The sequence below is a fragment of the Colias philodice genome, chromosome 6, assembly GCF_061535455.1.
Source record: "Colias philodice isolate Cphi_HAF_F1 chromosome 6, ilColPhil1 Martin Lab GWU primary, whole genome shotgun sequence".
Classification (NCBI taxonomy): Eukaryota; Metazoa; Arthropoda; class Insecta; order Lepidoptera; family Pieridae; genus Colias; species Colias philodice.
In genome coordinates, this window is record NC_143091.1 from 13,328,654 (window position 1) to 13,353,349 (window position 24,696).

The following is a 24,696-nucleotide window of genomic DNA, read 5'->3' on the forward strand; positions in this document are numbered from 1 at the left end:
TGGATCTATCTAAAGGCAAAAGATTAAAAATTACGCGTTAATAAATGACTTTAAATTACGGATATTTTCCTGTGCGCATTAATAAGCGCAACCACTACCGCCAGCCAGACAGCGCGGACTCTAACCGAAATAGCAAGAGAAACAGTATATCAAAAACCCAACTATACTAAAATGACTTTTTTTAAAACGTTAATAGCTCCCGTACCATTATTTTTCGAAAAATAATTTACTATATGCAACTTTACAGAAATACGTCGAATCACGCGTGGTAGGGATAAGAAAAAGATGGCGCGTAACGGAAAAATGTCACGCGTAACGAAAAAATGTTACACTAAATTTTTTTCCAACCCCGATAAAGAAGTTTCACTTCAAAAATATCGTATGTGTATTTAAATACGGAATTGTAGTCTAAAAATGAATATAATATAGGTACAGTTTTAGGAATATCGTATCGCTTCATCAAAAATGGGCAATGGAATTCTCTTAATTGAAAATAAATATTCTATTCAGATTTGCGACTTTTTTATCATAATATATTGAAAAAGCGCATTGAAGTTAACCATCTCTAAATATTCAGAGTAGAATCGACAGAAAACTCTAGATATTTGCTCTATCAAAGCTAAATCAATGGTCTCACCACTGGTTATTTGAAAAAGCTAATAGCCTTCACATTTTTAAATGTATTCATACAAATCAAATCACCCATTAAATGGGAAATTGCACAGAATTTGAAAATGAAAGTTTAATATCGCGTTCGATGCCCGGCTGATGGATTTATTACTATTGGACGTTGTTTATATTGCTATTCCCGCGCATGTGAGATTCATTGAGCGTTTGTTTGTTTAACACATTTGCGTTATGGATATTTTATGTGTTGAGATAAAATCGATATCACTATTATTACAAATTGTGAAAAAGCTCAATGTTTGAGCATAAAAAATAGCAAGGTAATTTCTTTTTTACAAATTCGTGTATAAATATTTGAAAAAGTTAAGTAGATTTTATATCAAACACTTTCAAATTCATGTTATTTTAGTTATTGGACATATCAAGCGTTGCTATAGAGCACTAAAATCCTCTTTTTACACGCTTTTTATTAGCTTCACCTGTATGTTTGTATGTTTGTTTGTAACCGACTTCTGTGGGCGCGATTTTGACCCACTTTGAACGGCCAGATTTCGTTCAAACTTTGTAGATTTATTGAGGACCGATGATAATACACAAATTTGATAAAATTATTCCATTTTTAATTTGCAATAAGCGTGTTTTTTAGTTTTTTTTAAACTATTATATTTATTATTTATGGTAAAAATAAAGTCGGCAGAGTGTTCACTAATGCATTGTGTATGCAATGTGTATGCACTATATTATTTCTGTATAGAAAGAAAATAAAATCATTTTTCATTAAGCATCACATTGTATACCTAATATGTATATTGTATATGTGTTTTTCACATTTTTTTATTAACATTAGATACGATACGATGTCGTATGTATTAGCAGTGTTGACGACAAGACGAAAATTCGCAGCACGTCCCCACAAATGTGTTGAGGAATTAATGTAATCTTCGCCGGAGCACAATTGAAGGGAATTCGCCGAATTGGGAACACTTCCACGCTCCGAGACACTTGAATGATGCATTATGTGCTGAACTTATCCACTTTAGTATAGTACTTAGTATTTATGATTGACTTTAATTATCTTGGTGTTTTTGTACACATTTTTGGATCTCTAAGAATTATACATACCTATTACCTAATCAATTATATTACAATATCTGTATATAAGTTACTTTTTCACTTCTGAAGCTTAGTTCCAATTTTGATGAAATTAGCATGTCTATGTCTATAAGGGACATCAAATTTGCACGAATATATTTTAAATGAACGTAGTTTGCATGTGATGATGTTAGCTGCAGTACTCATAAAAATATGTCTTTTCCACTGTTTTTTCTTACCCTTAAATTAAGTAAATTGAGCTTTTACCACATACAAGTATTGTCAAGTATGTGATGTGCGAATAATTTACAAATTACATACAATTGTGTTACTGAATTTCAGCACTTTGCCCTTTATTCGTTTGCTGCGTGAATGTAGAGTATGTAGGCTTTACAAATTGCTTTATCAGTACTGTTGCGTAGGTGGAAAATTACATTCGTTACTACATGTTTATATTGCACATTACATTATTGAATTGTTAGGCCTGTAATAATGTTTCAAGTTACGATGTAATAATTTGTAGGATAGCTAGTGCTATCACATGAAGTTTTCGTTAGTATAATGGTAGCAAATACACCTGTTGAGTATAAGACGATTCAAAGACAAACTTTTGCAGTTAGCACACAAAACTGTGTCTGTTACCATACTTCATAAATAATAGAATCATTTGATAGAAGTTTATTTTGCAATAGCTCAAATAATAACAAAACGTGAGCTACAATAAGTTACTAGAGAAACAAAACACATAATATTGTATTCATAGCTTTGACTTAAAAATACATTAAAATATCCAACAAAGAATGCATGCCCCATGGGATTGTGCTGCTGTACAGTTCGTCCCTGAACTAGATTCTCGTTTTTACTTATATCTAAAAGCGTATGTGAAAACCGCATTATTTATGCGCCGAGTCGAGCGAAAGCGGCGCAACGCAAACTCATTTTCGAGCCTGCTGTGTTTAACGGTAGTAAACATGACATCGCTTCGAACCTTTAGCTCGATACCGAATAGTTGTGGTATATTATGATGTTGATTATTTTCAGTCATTAATTTGTAAATATACGTCACAGTAAAATTATATTTTTTACGAATATTGGACCAGATGTTGTTGTTAATTATATTATAAATTGTGTATTGAGAAAACAACTGCTTTTTTATTTTCAGCTTAACGACCAACATCACTTCTCAAATCGGTGATCCTTCACCGTTAAGAACCCGGAATTCCAAGAAACAAGAAGACATAATGTAACAACCTGTATTTAATTATAGCATTCGAATACTCGTCTTGGAAGATGATTGTGTTATAATACATAGAAGAACCTCTACTTGTTAGTTAATATAATATTACTAGTCCGGGATACATCGCCCATTTTTGCAAGTGATTACTATCAAGCTAATTTTTCGTGAGTAGCTTTATTTTGATGAGATGCCCAATAATTTCATGTACGAAACTCTCGATTGTGGTAGCTTACAGAGGTAACAAGGATAAAAATTTTTGATTTGACGGTTCTCAAATATTTATTACGCAATTTGTAGGACAATATGTCTGTTGAATTATATAAGTATTAAATAAGTGAAAATAAAAAAATCAGCTGGTTAGTAATCATTTATGATGACTTCGTTATCGATACACATTGGAAAGGGGGACTCTTTGATCAAACCATAGATTTTGTAGGACAAATATTTTTTCGAATAATTTAGATAATTATCTTGAGATTGAACAAAAAAAAAACATTCAGTTAGTAATTAATATTTGAGAACCATCAAATCAAAATATTTTATCCTTGTTTCCTCTGGTAGCTACCACAATCGAGAGTTTTGTACATGAAATTATTGGGCATCTCATCAAAATAAAGCTACTCACGAAAAATTAGCTTGATAGTAATCACTTGCAAAAATGGGCGATGTATCCCGGACTATACTATACATAGAAGCTTCTCAATACAGTGTCAATTCGGATGCCGGCCCCGATTCTAATGTGGAGTGCTTCACATAATATACTGGAGTGCATAACCGTACAATCCTGCATTACCCCACATATTGTTATATTAATTTACAAATTATGAATATTAAATTAACTGCGACCTAGTATGGCATCGCTTAACGTGTTTCTATAAGGGTTCAAGCGATTTTCTTATAAAAAACTAACTTAAAAGTAGGTCTCACTAAATAATATCATCTTTGGTGGAACAAAACTCGAAATAGGTAAGTATAAAGTGATAATTTGCATAATATGAGAAATTTGTAAATAATAGAAAATAAATTTATGTCGGCAGGATTTGAACCCGCCTCTTTCGCCAAAATAAAGTCATATTTTTCAAAAAGTTAAGGGTTTTTTTTGTTTGTAAATACTAAAATGAGCTGTGTCGCTATTAAACCGAACTTGAAAGTTTTCTGACCATTAGAAAGCTATGCTATTCCTGGCAACAGTACATTTTTATTTTATCCAGGTCCAGGAAGAACCAGCCTTCATTACTTCACAATAATCTCAATTAATAATGCTTATCATATTACATGCATTACGCTAGTTATTAATTTCGATTATTTTTAAAGTAAATGCTGCAGTAATTTAATAATTTGTGTGGCTTCTGTAATATGGATCGTATATTAAACGGCTAATGGGCTACATTATTATTAATCAGTAATTCATGTGGCTAATATGTAATGGTCATTTATTGAAAATTCACTTTAAATACTCATATTATTATGTGCAAAAATATAGTGTTATCAGAAAATCAATTAATAAAACAGTTAATGCATTACCATTAAGAAAATGCAAGGAAAATGCGAAAAATTATTTTGTGAATGTTTTTGTCGATATTTTAAACGATAAAAACCATGGGAAGTATGGTATGGTTTGCTCTTATGTATATAATAGACTGATATTATTAAGCAAAAAATACATATTATCATCGTGCACGTTAGCGTAGATACTGTACATCAAATTAGTGAAAAATAACCACTTTACGATTTAACGCAAGAAGGGACATTATAAACAGGAAATAAACTTAGATTGTAATATAGAGTAGTAATCGAGCATTTAATTAGTTCCCGATGGCTCCCTAGCTGGGGCAGCTCCACAGAACTATATCGCAGCCCCACGCCCCACACAGACCTGCTAACACACTCCGCTGTGTATTAGTGTCATGTACGTGCGTCTTAGACCGGGAGATACTGACACAAAATTTCGAGTCATTTGTAACAGGATGGCGGTTCTACAGGGTTCTTAGTACGCAATGACAAAAAGAAAAACGATGTTGTGAACGCTGGTACCGGCGTCTTAGTCGCGTGGGCGTTAATCGAACTCGTCGGAAAAATAGCGAAAGTCAAACGATTTGTAACACAAAAATTTTAGAATTTACCGATAGCCCATAAAAAACAAGTAGGCGGTAGTGTCATGCCATACTTTTCCGGTGTGACTTACAGCCCGCCATACCGACGCGAATGTGTTGATTTAAATAAAACAATTATTCAACCATTTGTATCACAGGCTAACTTTTGCACAGGTAACCATCGTCGTGCAGCCATTTACGAAAATCGCCATGCCATACTTTTCGCACGATTCCAAATGGTCGCCATACCGCCGAAAATCTGCAAAAATTTTTTATTTCGCCAAACTTTTTGTACCAGTATTGCATTTGGATTTTTGGAGAGTATTTGATAAAATGTGACCATTATTATATTTGCCATACTTCTAGTAGGGGGAAAAAGTGCTGTCATACTTGAAAAATTAATTTAGTATTAATTTATATAAGTGAAGATTTCCAACACCTAGATCTTTGAAATTTTGTATTTATATTCGTTGATCCTCAAACTTACAGGAAAAATAAGTGCCATACTGTTACAAATCGTTTGACTTTCGCTATTTTCCGACGAGTTCGACTAACGCCCACGCGACTAAGACGCCGGTACCAGCGTTCACACCATCGTTTTTCTTTTTGTCATTGCGTACTAAGAACCCTATAGAACCGCCATCCTGTTACAAATGACTCGAAATTTTGTGTCAGTATCTCCCGGTCTACTATGTGTTACATAGATATGTTGCAGTGCAGTGGTGAAATAGGGGCAATATTACCAAATTTTAAGTTTGGATTTTTACTATCTATAAAATATCTGCTTGATGAATGTTTTGGGTGTAATTTTAGTCCCCCAAAAATGTTAAATTTAAGGAAGCATAATTGCGGAGCAAATTTATACAGGTACATTCTGTAGTTCTGTAGCGTCAAAATTATGAACAATTTTTTCACTGAAGAAATCTTGTTCACTGGTCCCATAAATAACGCATGATCGATAGATAGCTTCACAAACAAAGCACAGAAATATCATCTGTCTTGCATTATCCAAAAATGTCGGAACCACATAAATACCCCGTGAGAGTTTCACCATTTGCCAAGTATCGCTCTTAATCTGCAACATATACGCACATTATAATATGCAATCGATCGGCCACTGCATGCATCGTATAATTTAAACGAATTCCTGAAAATTTCATATCGGGAGCGTCTGAATGAAATGGGATGACTTTTTGTTCAAAACGTGTCCAACGCGTCCAATTCGGCGCCATTTTATATGTCCATATCGCGAACACGATGAATATTTTCGAATTATTTGTTTTAATGAAATGGTTAATGTTCTCGTATTGTTGATGAAATATGATTATCATTATGCTTCACTTCTCTTATAGATATTTTATCTAGAGCACCGATTGCGCTCGTAAAACATAATTGAGTTTGAATGAAATTTAACATAAATTTGTGTTGAGGTGACACTTCACCACACCTGATTGGTGATTCAATAATTGTATTTCATTGTGTGCAATTCGTCCAGCTGATAATAATATGTTTAGATTTAGTTCTTTATATTATTTTTAGTTCCATTAGGTACGTTTCAATCTTCTTTCCTAATCATTATCCAAACTGCATTAAGTTTAATTATGAATTCCACAGCGGCAGCTTAGTCTGATAGTTGGTAGATTTAATGTACCTATGTCTTTTATTTATTACGTTGACATTGCTGCGAAGGAAACCTTATTCAATTTTGGCCACGAGAAGGATTCACAGATCTTATTACAGTATTACTCTATTAACACTAGAGCGCACGCGCGGGGGACATAGGTCACCCAGTGCTATATATTGCTAAATATTTTTTTAAACAAATATTTTTTTAACTCGTGCTTGAGTGTTGTTGTCTCAGGTATTCCCCGACTACCAATCACCGGACATTTTAGCAGCGTGTCAGCTTCCTTGGTGCAACAAAGTGTACTCTGCGAAAATATAAAAGTACATGGGTGACGCATGTCCCCCGCGCGAGCGTTCTAGGAAGTTTTTGAAATCATACAATTACGAGTGGAAATCAAGTATACCGCTTTTATTTTTTACTGCTCTTATGATCAATTTATACTTTTAAGAAATTATTAGTATATGGGTAACTAAAATCGAAATAAAATACACATATTCGAGTGCTAGGACATACTTATTTTTTATCCATACTAATATTATAAATGCGAAAGTAACTCTGTCTGTCTGTCTGTTACTCAATCACGCCTAAACTACTGAACCAATTTTTATGAAATTTGGTATGGAGATATTTTGATACCCGAGGAAGGACATAGGCTACTTTTTATCCCGGGAAAATGACGCAATCCCGGAAATCCCACGGGAGCGGGAACTATGCGGGTTTTCTTTGACTGCGCGAGCGAAGCCGCGGGCGGAAACCTAGTTGAAAATAAAATTTTATTGGATACTAGATTTCCGCCCGCGGCTTCGCCCGCTTTGTCTAAAACCTAATAAATTATATACTTAAACCTTCCTCTTGAATCACTCTATCTATTACAAAAAACCGCATCAAAATCCGTTGCGTTGTTTTAAAGATTTAAGCATACATAGGGACATAGGGACATAGGGACATAGGGACAGAAAAAGCGACTTTGTTTTATACTATGTAGTGAAGAAGAACTTATTCTTAAACTTTATAATTAGATGATTATTTTTACCAAATTTGTAGTTTCCAAAGTAAAAAAAACTGATTGATCACAATAAGTAATAAATTAGTTACTTTTCACAGAGGTTTATGTTTAGCTCATAATTTAAGTAAAATGAGAAAATATTGATATTTTTTTTGTTTCATCACTTAAAAATAAAGTTGATTCATAAATAAGTACTTCGTTTACTTTTTTAACTACGATTTTTATGAAAAAAAACGTGCGTCGTATTGGGTGACATATGTGACCCACACGTGCACTCAAGGAAAATTTTAGGCGCGAGCGCTCTAGTGTTAACACTAAATTCAATATCGAGATCCAACGATGTTTATAATTTAACGCGTATATCGCGCGCTTTTCACTTTTAATTACATTTCAAGGGTATGTGGTGACATGCCATCCAGGCAATATTCAACCCTTTACCGTAGCATTAAGATAGAATGTCGCACAAAGCAAAATTTACATGAGCAAAGAAGGTTCCAGAAATTGAATTAAAACGTAGAAATCGCTTCACTGGCCGTCCTTTGATCGTTACTATCTATTACTATTAGATATTTGACGGGCTTAAAATAAGGTCTAGAACGTGTAAGTTAAAATTTTTACTCATAAAAGTTCGTTGTATGTTAAATGTTTCCCAACTCAATTACAGAAACGGGTGTACAGAGATTTTGGAAAGTGGTTTAACTCGATCTTAGTTATCTATACTAATATTATAAAGAGGAAAAGTTTGTAAGTATGTATGTATGTATGTATGTATGGTTTTCACGCATAAACTACTGGACCGATTTCAAAAATTCTTTCACCATTAGAAAGCTGCATCTTTACTGAGCAACATAGGCTATATTGCATTTTCAAAAAAATTAGAGATCCTTACCAAAAATGTTATAATGTAACCCAAGGTGTAAAAAAATCCTCAATAAAACTTCTGTCATCGCGTGCGCTGCGGAATCTATTGAAGATAGAACAAAAAAATGTTCTACGGTATTATAGAATGGATCAATATCTACAAGAAAGTCCGCGATACCATATGTCCATCTTCAGTAGTTATGTTACTACAACAACTTTTTTACGTTTTCAAAGTAAATAGAAGTGCCGACAGTAATCAAACCATGTTATCCATACACATATATTAATCCTTATCCCATTAAATGATGTTTTATCATAGACTGTTTCAATACCAGCAAAATACTTTTTAAATGAAAAGAATTGGATATTCCATTCAAAAGATATAACGAATTTTTAAAAGTGTCAATCTACAGAAAATAGTAGGTATACTGTTCGAGCAGGCCGTAGTGCGGGGGTCACGGAGGAATTCTACCAATATGCGTCTTGACGGAACACATCTATGAAAGATTTCCCCACTAAAACAAAAAAAAAAAAGAAAAGGCCGTAGTGCGGGACGGGGTAAAGGTGATTTTCATGTGATTAAAAATTAAACCTATAATCCGACCTATAGTAGACTTTTCACTGTAACGATATCGCTATCTATGCGGGTGAAACCGCAGGGCATTGCTAGTTTGTAATAAAGAGACCAAATACGGAGAGATACTACATAATAATATTAACTTGAAGTAAATTATTAAAGTGAAACTTTTATTACATCGTCTCAAACTTTTTGGTCTGTGTAGCGCATGTCGCGTGTATCGCGGCTGCCGAGTAGGTATACCTACTCGGCAGCCGACCGTCACGCGACATGCGCTACACAAAGCAGTGTTCGGAACCGTTCGAACAGTTTCACTTTTACCGTGGTTTCATAAAACCACACAACATTTTTTATTTTTATGTCTATTAAATTACAAGAGAACGTAATAAATAAAAATTGGAAAAAAATCTCATTATTGTGACATTTGTGAGAAATCTGATAGCAGGCTATTTATAGGTGCGCAAAAATGAATTTCTGAAATTCTCTTTGATATTGTGAAATTTTATTCTTTTCTATTGAAATATTTCAGTTCTATGAGCAATTTTAGCTTATTTACAAATGATACTACGATACTATGAACTTATGATTTTCATAGAGTCCTATAAAATATGTTTTATAACACGCAGAGCATTATTATATTATCTGTGAAAATTCTATGAATTTATTTAGAACTAGTGGTCCGCCCCGGCTTCGCCCGTGGTACATATTTCGCAATAAAAGGTAGCCTATGTCCTTTCTCGGGTATCAAAATATCTCCATACCAAATTTCATGCATATTGGTTCAGTAGTTTAGGCGTGATTAAGTAACAGACAGACAGACAGAGTTACTTTCGCATTTATAATATTAGTATGGATATAGAATTTTAGATTTGTAACCAGATTTTTCTTCTCCATAGTGACGATGCCGTGATACAGCAACAATATGTACTATTAACATTAGCATCGTGGCATATCCCATATCCTCTATGTTATACCTACCCAAGCTTCCAAGTTCCACTTCAATAAATCGTGCATGAAAACATGAAACTATTAGTGAGCATTGCAAGCCTCTGTGCGGAGCAATACGAAGCTGTAATATCGTTTGTGATGTAAATTGAGCGCAGTTGGAAGTGGGTTAACGAGTCGTTACCGACAAATTGAGACACGATGGTAAGACTTAATGTGATACGGGACTCGGGAGGCTTATTACGCACTATAGCAAACGAGTGCATAATAATCGGTTATCGTTCAATTGGTTCCGGTTTAATATGATATCATGAATAGAAGATTATCCCACTACAATTCTAAAACTTGCAGTGCCGTACGGTTTTAACCACGGACGAAGAGCAAAGCAATTGTTGCTTAATAGCTCATGTGTTATTCGTATGTGTTAACTGCAATCTTTTTTCCAAATCCGACGGACGACGTAGTCTTTTCGTGGAAGAGTAACAAAAATATATACATCCATCGTCACAACCTTACGCATTTATAATATTAGTAGGATATAATAAATAAAATAAATAAATAAAATAAATCTTTATTTCACCTTTAGATTATACAAAATTGAATATGAGGCTCTGGTTCTCTTGCTAGGCATAGCCTGTGTTAAGAGAGCCAGTCCCTTCCCTTGATACATCTTGGTCTTGTTAAAGGTAAAAATGTAAAGAAAATTTATACAAAGGCAAAATTTAAAATAAAAATAAAAATAAAAGGGAGAATAGCCAACTCTGTGAATGTGTGCTGTGTGTGTTTGTGTGTGTGTTTGCGTGTGTGTATGTGTATGTATGTGTGTGAGTGTGGGTGGATGTGTGTGAATGTGTGTGTGTGTGTTTTATTTATTTGAGTAACGAGTGAACGTGTTGTGTAGTAGGTATAATTGCGGTGAGTTACATTAAGAATAATTTATTTAACTTGTGAGATAAGGAGATTTTCTAAGCCATCGTAATCATATTCGTCTAGCCATGATAAAACTGTTTTCTTAAAGGTGTTCCTATTTAGCTTTTTTACATTAATTTTATTGTTCAATTTGTTGTATATACGAGGAGCTAGTACTCTGTATGATTTGTTAGCAAATTTACTTTTAATAGCAGGTACAGGGCATCGATCTATCCGTTTATTCGCTACTTGAAGCGTAGGTACAGTATTAATATGGTATCTCTGGAGAATATTTAAGAAATATAATTTGCGGACACTAAGCACCTGTGCTTCTTTGAGAACTGCAGTGGTAGGACATCTAAATGGAAGTTTCAAGGCAACTTTAATAAGGCAACGTTGTGCTCGTTCCACTTGTATTAAATGCGTTTTTGCCATACCACCCCAAGTGCATATGCAGTAGCGAAGCAAACTTTCGCACAACGCTTTGTAGGCCAGAATCAAGATGTTCTTGTTGGCAACAGCATTAAGTGACTTAAAAATATACACCATATATTCGATTACTACGTATCTCACAATAGGAAACAGAAGTGCATTATATTTGGTTACTGATCTGTAGTATTACGTGAAATTGATTTATCGTGAAGATAATCTTGCTCTGGAATTACTGAATGATTTAATGTGCTTGTTAGCCAGGCTATTCAGGCATATTTAATGGAAGTGAATAAAATTCTAGGATTGATCCTTAGGAAAATGAATTAAGTAAACTTAAGTATTTATCGATAATTATCCCGAACCAATATTAAATTTCATATCTTGCAACTTAGTAATAAGAATATACTTTAACATAGAGCCTTTAAAATCGTTGGATAATCTTTAATTACTCGTTACCATCACCTTTTATAGTAGTGTTTAAGTACCTTATCAAAAAATGGAGCTGTATTGGATAGCCTAAAATCTAGTGTAGAAAATTAATTTGGTACTTTCATGCAGTTTCATATGAGCTAAGTACATTGAACATGCTTGTGTGGAATATTCGCTGTGAAACCTTACGCGTCAACATTAGTTATAGAAATGGTCAAAATTACCGAACTATTGCTGGACACTGCAGTATGGACGTAATTAAGAAATAAGGTGTTGTACTCACGTGCGACTAAAAATAACAGTTGGGTCAAATGTAGGTACAAATAATTTGGAAAATCCAAAAGTGCACGCCTCATAATTTTTTTTAAATAAATATTTATTAATTATTATTTTTGTTTATTTAATAACAATTAAACCACATCGGATCAGACCCTGAAAAATGAAAGGGTTCTATTCCTGAGCATAATCAAGCGTAAGAGAAAAAAAAAGACTCGATTAGTAAAGTATTTCGGTCGCTATCGTGTTAACAAGAAAAAGGATCCGCACATACAGACACACGGACGTCCAAGACAGAACTTTTTTAAACTGTTTTTTAACTAGTTTAAATAACAAAAATGACATCAAAAATATCATGAACGTTAAAAATAGTGTTTTTTCTTAATATGTGTGTGTATGTATTATCTTACAAGTGCAATGTATGATACATAAAGACATTTTAAGTTTGAAAAATCAGATGTTTTGCGCGAAGTGACAGTAGTACCCACCTCAACGCTTCGCTTATGAGGCGTGCAATAATGTATTGCCTCAATCTTCATATTTGCAAAATAAAAATAGGTTTGCAAGTTAACATGTAGGATCAAAAATAATTTAAAGTATCTATTACGCTCAAAAATATTTTTTAATTGATTTACAAAATATAATAGAGATAGAATTAAGAAAGGGTTGATGATACAATATGAAATATCGAATTCCGACATCTAAAATTGCAGTGACAAACGAAAACAATTTTTATTGAATAACAGTTTTGGTCATATTTTTGTCTAAATAAACTTTTGTATAAAAGTAATATTATGGTTCGTACAGAATTTCAAAATACAAACTAGCTATATGTTATGAAAACCGATATCCATTTACATAATAAGGCACTACGATAAGGAGTAGTTACAAAACACGCCTCTATTGGGAGCTCAATGGCTTAAAGTTTCAAGGAAATTTATTTTCTTTTGAAAAAAGTACATTGTAAGTTTTGCACATTGTTTTCATCGACTAAGATTCAATTGATGAATTGCAAGATGGAAAAACAGCATGTCTTTGGCCAACATACACCCCAAGCAAGCAAGGCAAAGGGAAATTAGCTAATTAATATGATGATACAATTCAGTCAAATTATACTTTAATAATTTGACTGTATTTGTTTTAAGAACATTTGCCACATACGAAGTAGGTACTGTGAAAGAAAATCAACGCCTTATAATCGTTCGTGTTTGAAGCGCCTAAATCATCATCGATCTGCTGACGTCAGCAATGTATTATGTAACAGCGCCTCATGCGTGATGTAATTATTGGAACTAAACACTGCTCGGTGATGACATAATGATGTAATGATTAATTGCTTGTCGTTATTTATTCAACTAACAATCTATCATGAATATGGAACTAATACGGTATTTAATTGTATTATGTAAGCTCCTAAGAACAACATACGGGTAATTTGGTAAATCCAATATAGTGGAGTATGTTTACTGTCAGTATTGTTTAACTTGGGTAGGTTATGAACATAACCTGGATCAATATATTGTAAGCTGTTCTACATACATAGGCAAATCTGTTACAAGGCATTAATTATATATCTAATTACTAACGGTAATTCTAAACGCGAAAGTTTAACCTATTATAACAGTCGTATATGTATCTCTACGAATGTCAGCCTTAGGCCCTTCTCCCATTACGATACGCACAGGCGATTCAAGTATCCTGCAAGTCTCGGAGATCAGTCGCCGCGGAATATCTCACATACATTTGTATGTAGGCTCGCACACTACGCTACCGGTATCCTTCACGTCCGCGACTAGTATCGCACGACTCACCATGTTGGTCACTTTAGCGTCGCGTCTCGCGCGTAGGTATCTCTTCGGTAGAAAGATAAAAATTTATTATCATCGTGTTGTAGTTCTCGTGCGGCTACAAAAACTCTACAATTTATGTTTCTTTCAATATATGGATGAATCCAGTACTTCCTACTTTTACGTCGTTACTGGAATCGCTCGACATAACGTGCGTCCACAAAAACGAGGCACAATAATGATGAATTTAGTCATTTTTCAGTCGCTTAATATGCGAGCATCGGGTAGCGAGCAAATATCTTACTAGTATTCTACTCGAGTACCTATCGTATTCTAGAAGTATCGTAATGGGAGAAGGGCCTTAGCATTTATCGAAAGGCTTTTTTTTAACTGATATACCTACGATATAGAATAATCTTATAACATTAGTCATAAATAATCCTCGTGCTAAATTTTCTTCTAATACTTTTAAATCCTTCATAGTTCATGCAAAAAAAAGAAACACCTTGTATGATGTACAAAATATCAACCTCTTATGACCTACCTACCATTAAATATAAATATTTATTTTTACCATCACCACGATCGACACATCGCCTTTCAATACATCCCTTGCACACTTCTAGGAAAAGAGCAATTAAAACTAATTATTGGTGTAGCCTCCCGTCAGCCAGCACCTGGCAGCCGCAGCCCATTCGATGTTCAGGCAGATCGGGCTTTGACCGGTGGCTCGTGAAACGTATTGCCTGTAACCGAAATCATTCCGCCTCACCGACGCTCTGAATTTCGTCTGACCGAGGCGTTACTGGGTCACTGTGAATTAAATGGACCGATACGTTGTCATACTGCTGTGCTGTTGATACAGAAATGTTTTTATTACAGACCACTTGCATTAAAATACAGAACAAAAAAAATATATTAAAACAGGGGATATTACAGGTAAAATAAAAGAAAAGGGTTGTCTCAGGGAGGTTATACTCTTAGTTAAAGGTTTTTAGTGTTCGAAGCTATCGCAGTATAATACTATTGAAAGTGCTTATTTGCCCCGTATATTGCTAACTATTAAATCAACCGCTTTTGTATTAATAAACTAGCTGTCACTGCTGTTGACTATCGTACGCTTGAAACTTTTGCTAAAACAAAACAATTAGTATCCGTCCAAAATCTGTTAGTAGCAGAATAAATATTATATATGTGAATATTCACATTTGGCTTTCTAACGAAATTAATAGGAAGTTGTTCATATTAAAAAATAATTGTTGATACACAAAATACCTACACCATATGAACGAACACCAAATATACTGGAACTACAGACATCACAAATGCCATAATCAACTTACCACACTTAGCGAGTATTTAATTAAAACGTCCAAATTATGATTAATTTGCTCTCAGCGGCCACGAGCACCTTTCAGGTCCCTTTGTGGGCCCTCATCGGTCAATTACCCCTACTAAGCTCCCCTTAGTGCTGGCGAGGGATTATGTAGTTATATTGTCTCTCTTGTCCTGTGCAGATATAATTCTTTTATATCGATATAGATGCGTTTACTGGTAACATTTAAAATGTGTAATATTACGTGAGTATGATAGAAGTTAAATAAAAATACCTAATTCTGTTTGCGAAAATATACAAAATGAATGTATGTACTATTGGACTATCGAATTATTTGATATAAATAAAAATTAACTTTAAAACTTGACGGCTATATTGAAAGAATTCTATAAGAATACATTGTTATACATTCGCACTGCCTTAATGATGCCTTCTCTTATATTTGACTTCGCAAACCAATATCTGTACCTTTTATCCAAAACTAGCGGTCCGCCCCGGCTTCGCCCGTGGTACATATTTACGTTTTCTCTACATAAAAACCATCCTCGTACTTCAAGGAATATAATAAAATAAGAATTATCTAAATCGGTTCAGCCGTTCTCGAGTTATGCGCTTACCAACACATTTTGCGATTCATTTTTATATATAAAGATTATAGCGCAATTAATAAATCTCTTAGCAACCGAGCACTTACAAGTAAAACTGCGAACAATAAGCAAAGTGCTAACCGAGCTTCGAGCGGCGAGCGGAGAGCGGACCCTCGCCCGTTAATTATTTTTCAGTCGGCGAATAATTGGTGAACAGTAAGCCGACGGATTACCCGAACTTCCCGCAAACTTCTACAACTCCGATACAAGCACCCTTTCAATGAGATTATAAGCGCATAGCTTTATTATTTATATTTCGAATTTACCAAAAATAAGTTCAGGCGATTGGGCAACACAAGAATTCATTGAATGTTTATATTTTTAGTTTTTCAGGTAATATAGCTTACGACGGTTTCTAGGAAAAAAATAATCATTATCAGCGCTTCTACGTTTTATACAATAACTAACTAACTACTACAAATTAAATAGTATAAACATTTTGTTAATAATAATCTATGAGCTGAATACACAATTCATTTTCTATTTGATTTCTAAAGAACAACAGAACAAGATTTATTTTCATTGTTATCCTGCGTAACATTCCTGAATGCTTATCAATGATATTTTGATAGACATAAGAATGTACACATTCAATTTTCACACTAAAAGCAATTACGAAATGTTTTAATTAAAAAAAATTGGTTGTTTGTAAAGTAGGTTTACGATCGAGATGTTTACGTGATAACATAATGCAGTGGCAGCGCTCGAGATGAGACGGGAGATCGGTCCGTCTCTCTCTCGTTATACCTGCGATCGCGCTCGTGAGGTTTTGGTGTGACACAAGTTTCTGAACATGTCACCCGACTAAAACGAATTCGCAAATAAAGAATTCCAAAAACGTTATCACGTTAAAAATGTAAATATAATATTTCAATTAAAATATAATAGTATCGCAGAAGTGTTTGTTAAAATTGATTACTTGTCGGGGCTCGTTTGTCATTGTTCCGAGACAGCGGCGAGTGGAGCTAAATTGAAATGTATTATTAATCGCACCCGATCCTCCTCCCACAGATACATTATATTATATACCATTTTAAGCCATTAATAAATAAAGCTTATGCTTGAACCATATTCAGATAACTGTCTAAAACGAACGAGAAATTTTTTAAGAAGCGAAAAAACTGGTCTACTAGGTAACTAACTAATAAATACTACATTTTGGTCAAGATTATTCCTTTGAATGGATATGAAAATAAAAGATGTAAGTTCAAGAAGAAAAACTGTAAATTTTTATTGAATTTTTAGTTGGATTTTGTAAATGTAAAATGTATGTAATGTAAAGCTGGGTCGGGTGCTTAGTTCAGAATTAATTAATGTCATTTACCTTAACTCCGGGAATCAAGACGTTTTCCTCACAATGCTTGCGTTCATCGCGGTGAATATATAATTAAATTACAGCATACATAATTAATTCTCTTTAATTTAGAAAATACGTGAAATCAACTGAATACCTAGTTTAAAAGTGAATTTGTTTCAAACGAAAGTTTTCCTAATTACTTAAGTACCTGTTGAATTTGGCTTTGCATCTGGGTTCTACTGCCAAGAAATAAAATGTGTTTCTAAAGTGGCTGTTTATAAAAGCTTAATACATATTACAAATATTTAATTTATAAATCGAGTTAAGTATAAATTCTTGTGTTTTTATTATTATACACAGCACCTACTGCGAATGGCTTTGGATTACACAGCATTATAAGTATGCTATTTTATTTTCTTTATTATGCTATATCTTTAGTAATTAAACTCATAATTTAAACGACATAGATTGTTGTTTGTTTTTGTTAGAACGCATTGTCCAGGAACTACTGGATTGAAGTACTTAAAACATACGGAGTATCGAGTTAAAATAAAACAATTGAATTGAGAATCTTATACGTTTTTGGGAACATTGGTTGTCATAGTAATACAATTTTAATTAATCGTACAAAAAAATGAAACATAATATTGTTATTGTTTCGGCTGAAATGCAGCGCTGATAATTTTCGCATTGTGAAAAATAAAACTTGTATTTATATGTACTTATATATTTATTATCATGCCCTCTATTGGAAATCGATGCAACGAAAATAAATGGTCAAATGAAAATTCGAACCTTGCAGGTGCTTTGTGTATTTTTAAGTAATACATGCATAGCAAGAAAGATGGCAGTTATCTTAATTATTTCAATATAATATTGCACGCCTCATAAGCGAAGCGTTGAGGTGGGTACTACTGTCACTTCGCGCAAAACATCTGATTTTTCAAACTTAAAATGTCTTTATGTATCATACATTGCACTTGTAAGATAATACATACACACACATATTAAGAAAAAACACTATTTTTAACGTTCATGATATTTTTGATGTCATTTTTGTTATTTAAACTAGTTAAAAAACAGTTTAAAAAAGTTCTGTCTTGGACGTCCGTGTGTCTGTATGTGCGGATCCTTTTTCTTGTTAACACGATAGCGACCGAAATACTTTACTAATCGAGTCTTTTTTGCACGCCTCATAAGCGAAGCGTTGAGGTGGGTACTACTGTCACTTCGCGCAAAACATCTGATTTTTCAAACTTAAAATGTCTTTATGTATCATACATTGCACTTGTAAGATAATACATACACACACATATTAAGAAAAAACACTATTTTTAACGTTCATGATATTTTTGATGTCATTTTTGTTATTTAAACTAGTTAAAAAACAGTTTAAAAAAGTTCTGTCTTGGACGTCCGTGTGTCTGTATGTGCGGATCCTTTTTCTTGTTAACACGATAGCGACCGAAATACTTTACTAATCGAGTCTTTTTTTTTCTCTTACGCTTGAGTATGCTCAGGAATAGAACCCTTTCATTTTTCAGGGTCTGATTCGATGTGGTTTAATTGTTATTAAATAAACAAAAATAATAATTAATAAATATTTATTAAAAAAAAATTATGAGGCGTGCACTTTTGGATTTTCCAAATTATTTTTTTCTCTTACGCTTGAGTATGCTCAGGAATAGAACCCTTTCATTTTTCAGGGTCTGATTCGATGTGGTTTAATTGTCATTAAATAAACAAAAATAATTATTAATAAATATTTATTAAAAAAAAATTATGAGGCGTGCACTTTTGGATTTTCCAAATTATCTTATATTATAAACCATTAATTATAAGGCTATAATATTTCAAAACATAAAATAGATTTAAAGGTCACTTCCTTTATATATTATTTCAATATAATATTATTATTAGGTAGGAAAATATAATATGGTTTGCGCGCCATCTAGAGGGTGGCTAATGCATTAATATTACAAGGGTGGTCTGCAACACGACTGCAAATTAACAAAAACCTGTGCATGAATGACATTGCTCGTTAATTGTGTAGATGGCATTTAAATATAAATATTTAAACTTATTATCAATTTGATACATATTATTATATATTCTTCCCATATTTATCTGGGAGTATGTTTCATGAAAATATACATCGAATGTCTTAATAACTTGTTAGTAATACTACGTATATATTTATCTCAAAACAAATTACATACCTATGAACATACTATACATAAGTCAACTTTACTTCTCAATAAGTGGAATAAATGCTCACTACAAAAAAACAGCAACAATGTGTATGTTTAACTTTTACCGTTGTGGATAGGTCTATTATTTATTGGAATGGTTCTAAGTTCTAACTTTATTTTACTAATACCGATGAAGTTTTGACTACAAGAAGCCATACCCTCATTTTTTAAGTTAATTTGTTTTACTCAGTACGTGCGACATTATATCGAAACCACGTACCTATAAAAACTGTGTGCTTATAAAATATTTTACTTCGAAATAAAAACATACAAATTAATGAATTGTTTACAATCGAAAAATTCCCAGAACTCTACAAAAGCTTAATATCGGATTAACTCGCTCGCATGAAAATATTTCACACAACAATAGTTTCAAATTTAAAGATTGGTGCTATCTGCAGAATTTCACAATTTCGGTCGGACCGCGTTGTTTCCGATTTCGCAAAGTGGATTGCGAGTGAGGCGGACTACAACGAAATTTTATCCAAGTATTTATATAGGTACGTGGAAACATTCGGTAAAATGCTTTTTGCTGATTCTTCAAAACAGATGTACCACTTCATAATTAATAATGTCTATTACTTTTGTGAGAAAATGCTTAATTTATTATTTTCATTATACTTAGGTATGATAATATTCATTATACTTAGGTACTGTATATGAATGTAATAATTTGAACAAAATATAGAATACGCATTTAAAAATCTGATACTTGCCAAAAATAATACTTCTCTTTGTTAATCTTTCTATGGATTCACTGCTACTTTAACTTAAAAAAAATTCATTTCAGCAATATGTTTGGAATACATACGGTCCTTACATTCATAATACTATCCGGTTACAAGCAAGAGAATATTGGGATAAAATGCACAATAGGCGTGAGCGTAGCGGAGTTTATGTTATTCGTAGTACATGCTACGAGCAACGTAGCACTGCTACGTGGTCGTGTCGCCTCGAACGTGTTTATGGAATATTTATCCAATTTCAGTTTAGCACGCTTGGAAAATTCCTGTTCAAAAGTATGCCTAACTCTTAATAAGAATAGAATCTATGAATACTTTAATGATATTCACAGATTTTCTATACATATATTGTGTTTTGTTATTTTAATATTTATAACAATAAACAATTACTCATTTCATTTGACACAACCTTGTAAAATACAACTAAGACAAGTCACTGTTCATATTGATCATTACTATTGTAATACAAAAGCCTGAAACCACGAACCATGATCAAATCGTGGTTTATAGAGACGATTTGGCTTTACAGGTAGCTCTTTCAGCTGCTTACCTTAACATTGCCCAAGAAGCTAGTCCAGTTCAATAATTTCAAGAAAATGGTACTCCAACAATTGTATACAGAGTTTCATATTCGATTCACAAACCGTTCAAATGATATAAATCCTCTTCTCGCTCCAGTATGTAGACGGGTGGTTCCTGAAGCAGAAATAAAATTTAGTTGTGTCGCAGCAGAGCCAGCCAGGTGGAAGCTTTCGAGGCCGATGAGCGAACAAATTTGTTTTCCAACCAGATACTCCGCGCCGGGCTACGCAACTAGCGGATGGGTAATAGTTTGTTGTATATTAGATTAATAACATGAAATAGTCATTTATCAAAAATCAGGAGAGAAAATATGATCTAGCAAAACATTTAATAGGAAGCAACGTAAATCGCCCCGACTACCAGGAGCGTTTTTCAAATTGATAAATATTGCATAGGTGTTTAAATACTATCTTTTGAAGTGTATGGTAAAATATACACAATTAATGGCGATCTGATCATTTAGTACCTGCTGATATTCTAAGGACTTACATAATATTATGGGTAAATTTTATTTGATTTAAATGTTTTCGTTTGATGTTTGGAATAAATTTCCACATTTTTCTTTGAAACACTAAACATTTATGTTTGTTGTTAACAAATTAATGTAGAAGCACATTTAGTGGCTCTCTAAAGTCGAGTCAGCGTTCCCAGCCTGGGATCGAACGGAGTGACGCACTTATAAAAACCGATCGAACGCCAGCGACGACAATCGCTATTCCATTCAACTTTTGTTTGTGTTTTGGTTTAAAAAGTCGCATTGTAAGTAAATTAATGGTTCTTTAGAAAATACGACGTCGCCATTTGTTGTTTTTACTCCTTGATAATGTATTGTATCGGTACTTTATCTTACTTTTAACGTAAAAGTTTTGTTTAGTTTTTAAGCTTTAGCATTAATATAAATTTATGCAAAGTTAGGATATTTATCAAAAGGTTCGACTCAAAATAAAATGCTCAATATAGACTTTTCTATATAAAATGTTATCAATAGTCTGTAGTCTGTACTAATCTATAAGACTTATTAATGTTCTTTCTAAATTGACTGTACCGCTCCTTTTCTTGGTGAGAGAATAGGATCGCATGACGTCATACCACCTTGAAATAAGCGTTGTTTGTAAAAAATGAAGACAATATTTATATTGTAGAAGAATTAAATGTACATTGTACAACCTTACTTTCTTCAAATTGAAATGTAAATCTTATCAAGTTTTTTTTGTATAAAAATTGTGTACAAGCATCACATTACATTGAATAGTTTATTTTGTTTATTATCACTTTGATTTCATAAAAAATCTCTAGTCCAGCTGAAAACGTTAGAAAAATATGAAAATATTTAAACAGTTTCACAACTCCTGAATATTCATTTTAAATACGTGAACTAATTTATGAGTTAGTTACAATGACAAATCACTACATAGTATAAAACAAAGTCGCTTTCTCTGTCCCTATGTCTCTATATCCCTATGTCCCTTTGTACGCTTAAATCTTTGAAACTACGCAACGGATTTTGATGCGGTTTTTTTTAATAGATAGAGTGATTCAAGAGGAAGGTTTATATGTATAATAACATCCATTAAATAGTGGAGAAGTACTGTTATTTTTGAGGTTTCTAATGTGATGTCGTAAAAAATTACATTTTTTCCGCTTACATTGCAAACGCAGGCTGAACCCTACGAATTTTATCAAAATAATATACTAAGTATTATACACATTGAAAAGGTCTACAGAAAAGTCCGCGGTGGCACATGTCTATCTCTTATGGATAACCCACAATAACTTATTTTTCTCATTTACTTTTTACGACAAATAATGGCTAATTTTCGATGCGATTTTAACCAATACAACATTAATCCTTAACCAATTAAATACCTCGAATACATTTTTCATTTAATATATATCTATATGGCCCTTTACACCGTAAGATTTAATTGAATAATATTTTCGAAGATATTACAGATTTAAAAATTGCGGGACGTAGCGTTTGCGGCGGTACCGGCCGGCCGCCCGGCAATATATTTTATACCCGTGCGAAACCGGAGCGGGCCGCTATGTTATTATATACAACGTTCACAGCTTTTCTGTAGTGTATTTAGTATCAGCATTGCACCCGTGCGAAGCCGGGGCGGGTCGCTAGTAATAATTAATATAAATATAAAAGTACCTGTAACATAAGCTTCATGCGTTTTTTTGCATACACTTCTTTAGAAGGATCCTCTTTCATCATGTTCGAAACCAATACCGAATAATATCCACGTTTCGGAATCGAATCTCTCTCCGTATTGTCATAAACCACATCATGGTATTTGATTCTTTTCTTCTTACTGAATGTTACACTCATTTAAACCTATTTATTGAATAAAATATTAATTAATATATTAATATATAATACATTTTATTAATGTCAATATTATAATTATTTAAAGTGACATTTGGTTTGACAAAAATGTTTTTAATTTTTCGTAAAACCGCAATGAATGCTTTTGTTTATTTGTTAAAAAAAGGTTTTAAGGGATTGTTTTATTCAATACGTAATTTGATAATCGCCCAGTTAATTATATATTATTATACAACAATAATGATGTTATTATCATCTATTATAGTAATGATGATATTATATTTTAATAGTACGTCTAAATTATTTCAATTTTTTTTATATATCTACATTTTTAACTCAACGTTTATTGTTTTATGTCGTTTAACAATAGCACCTATATAGCACTATCACTACATAGTATAAAACAAAGTCGCTTTCTCTGTCCCTATGTCCCTTTGTATGCTCAAATCTTTAAAACTATACGCAACGGATTTTGATGCGGTTTTTTAATAGATAGAGTGTTTCAAGAGGAAGGTTTTAGTATATAATTTATTAGGTTTTAGAATTTAGACAAAGCGGGAGAAGCCGCGGGCGGTAAGCTAGTACTGTATAAAAGAAGTCTCTTATAATACCAGTCAAACTGGCACTTAGCACGTCACGATTTCATCATTAATAATAAAATAATAGTATTAAATCTATACAATCTTACAAATATTATAAAGAGGAAAGGTTTGATTTTTTGTTTGTTTGTTTGTATGAATTGAATAGGCTCCGAAACTACTTGGCGGATTTGAAAAATTCTTTCACTGTTGGAAAGCTACATCATTTCTGAGTGACATAGGCTAGGTTTTATCCCGGAAATCCCACGGGAACGGGAACTATGCGGGTTTTTTTTTTAAAACGCGGGCGAAGCCGCAGGCGGAATGCTAGTGTATAATATTCTCGTAAGAAGAAGGAGAATAATAAAACACACACATTGAATAAAAACGTACTCTTAACTGTGTTTCATTGCTTACTGCGAACAAACACACATTAATTTGTCCATTGCAGTTAGGTTTACCAGCCATTTGTGAATGTAGAGATATTTTAACTATAGCTTAATCTATTCCTCCTTCCTTCCTTGTTTTATTGTATTATTTACACTGGTCATTTTATGAAGTTAAAATAATTTTGTTAAATTATACTGAACATAAATAACAAATTAATAAATAAATACCTATCATCCACAAATAATTTTAAAAAAGTATACAAAGCTATTGGCATTCTGAATGTAAACGTTGCAAGACAAACTGTTACCTGGTAGGGCAACAAGTATATTAACATGGTGTAACTTAAATAACATAATATAACACATTAAATTTACTGTGTTTAATATGAAATCCATACTTAATATTATAAATGCGAAAGTAACTCTGTCTGTCTATCTGTTACTCAATCACGCCTAAACTACTGAACCAATTTGCTTGAAATTTGGTATGGAGATACTTTGATACCCGAGAAAGGACATAGGCTACTTTTTATTACGAAATATGTACCACGGGCGAAGCCGGGGTGGACCGCTAGTAAAGTACAAAATGACGAAATTCACTAGACAATTATTAACATAGTTAGGAGGTTTCCCATCTGACAA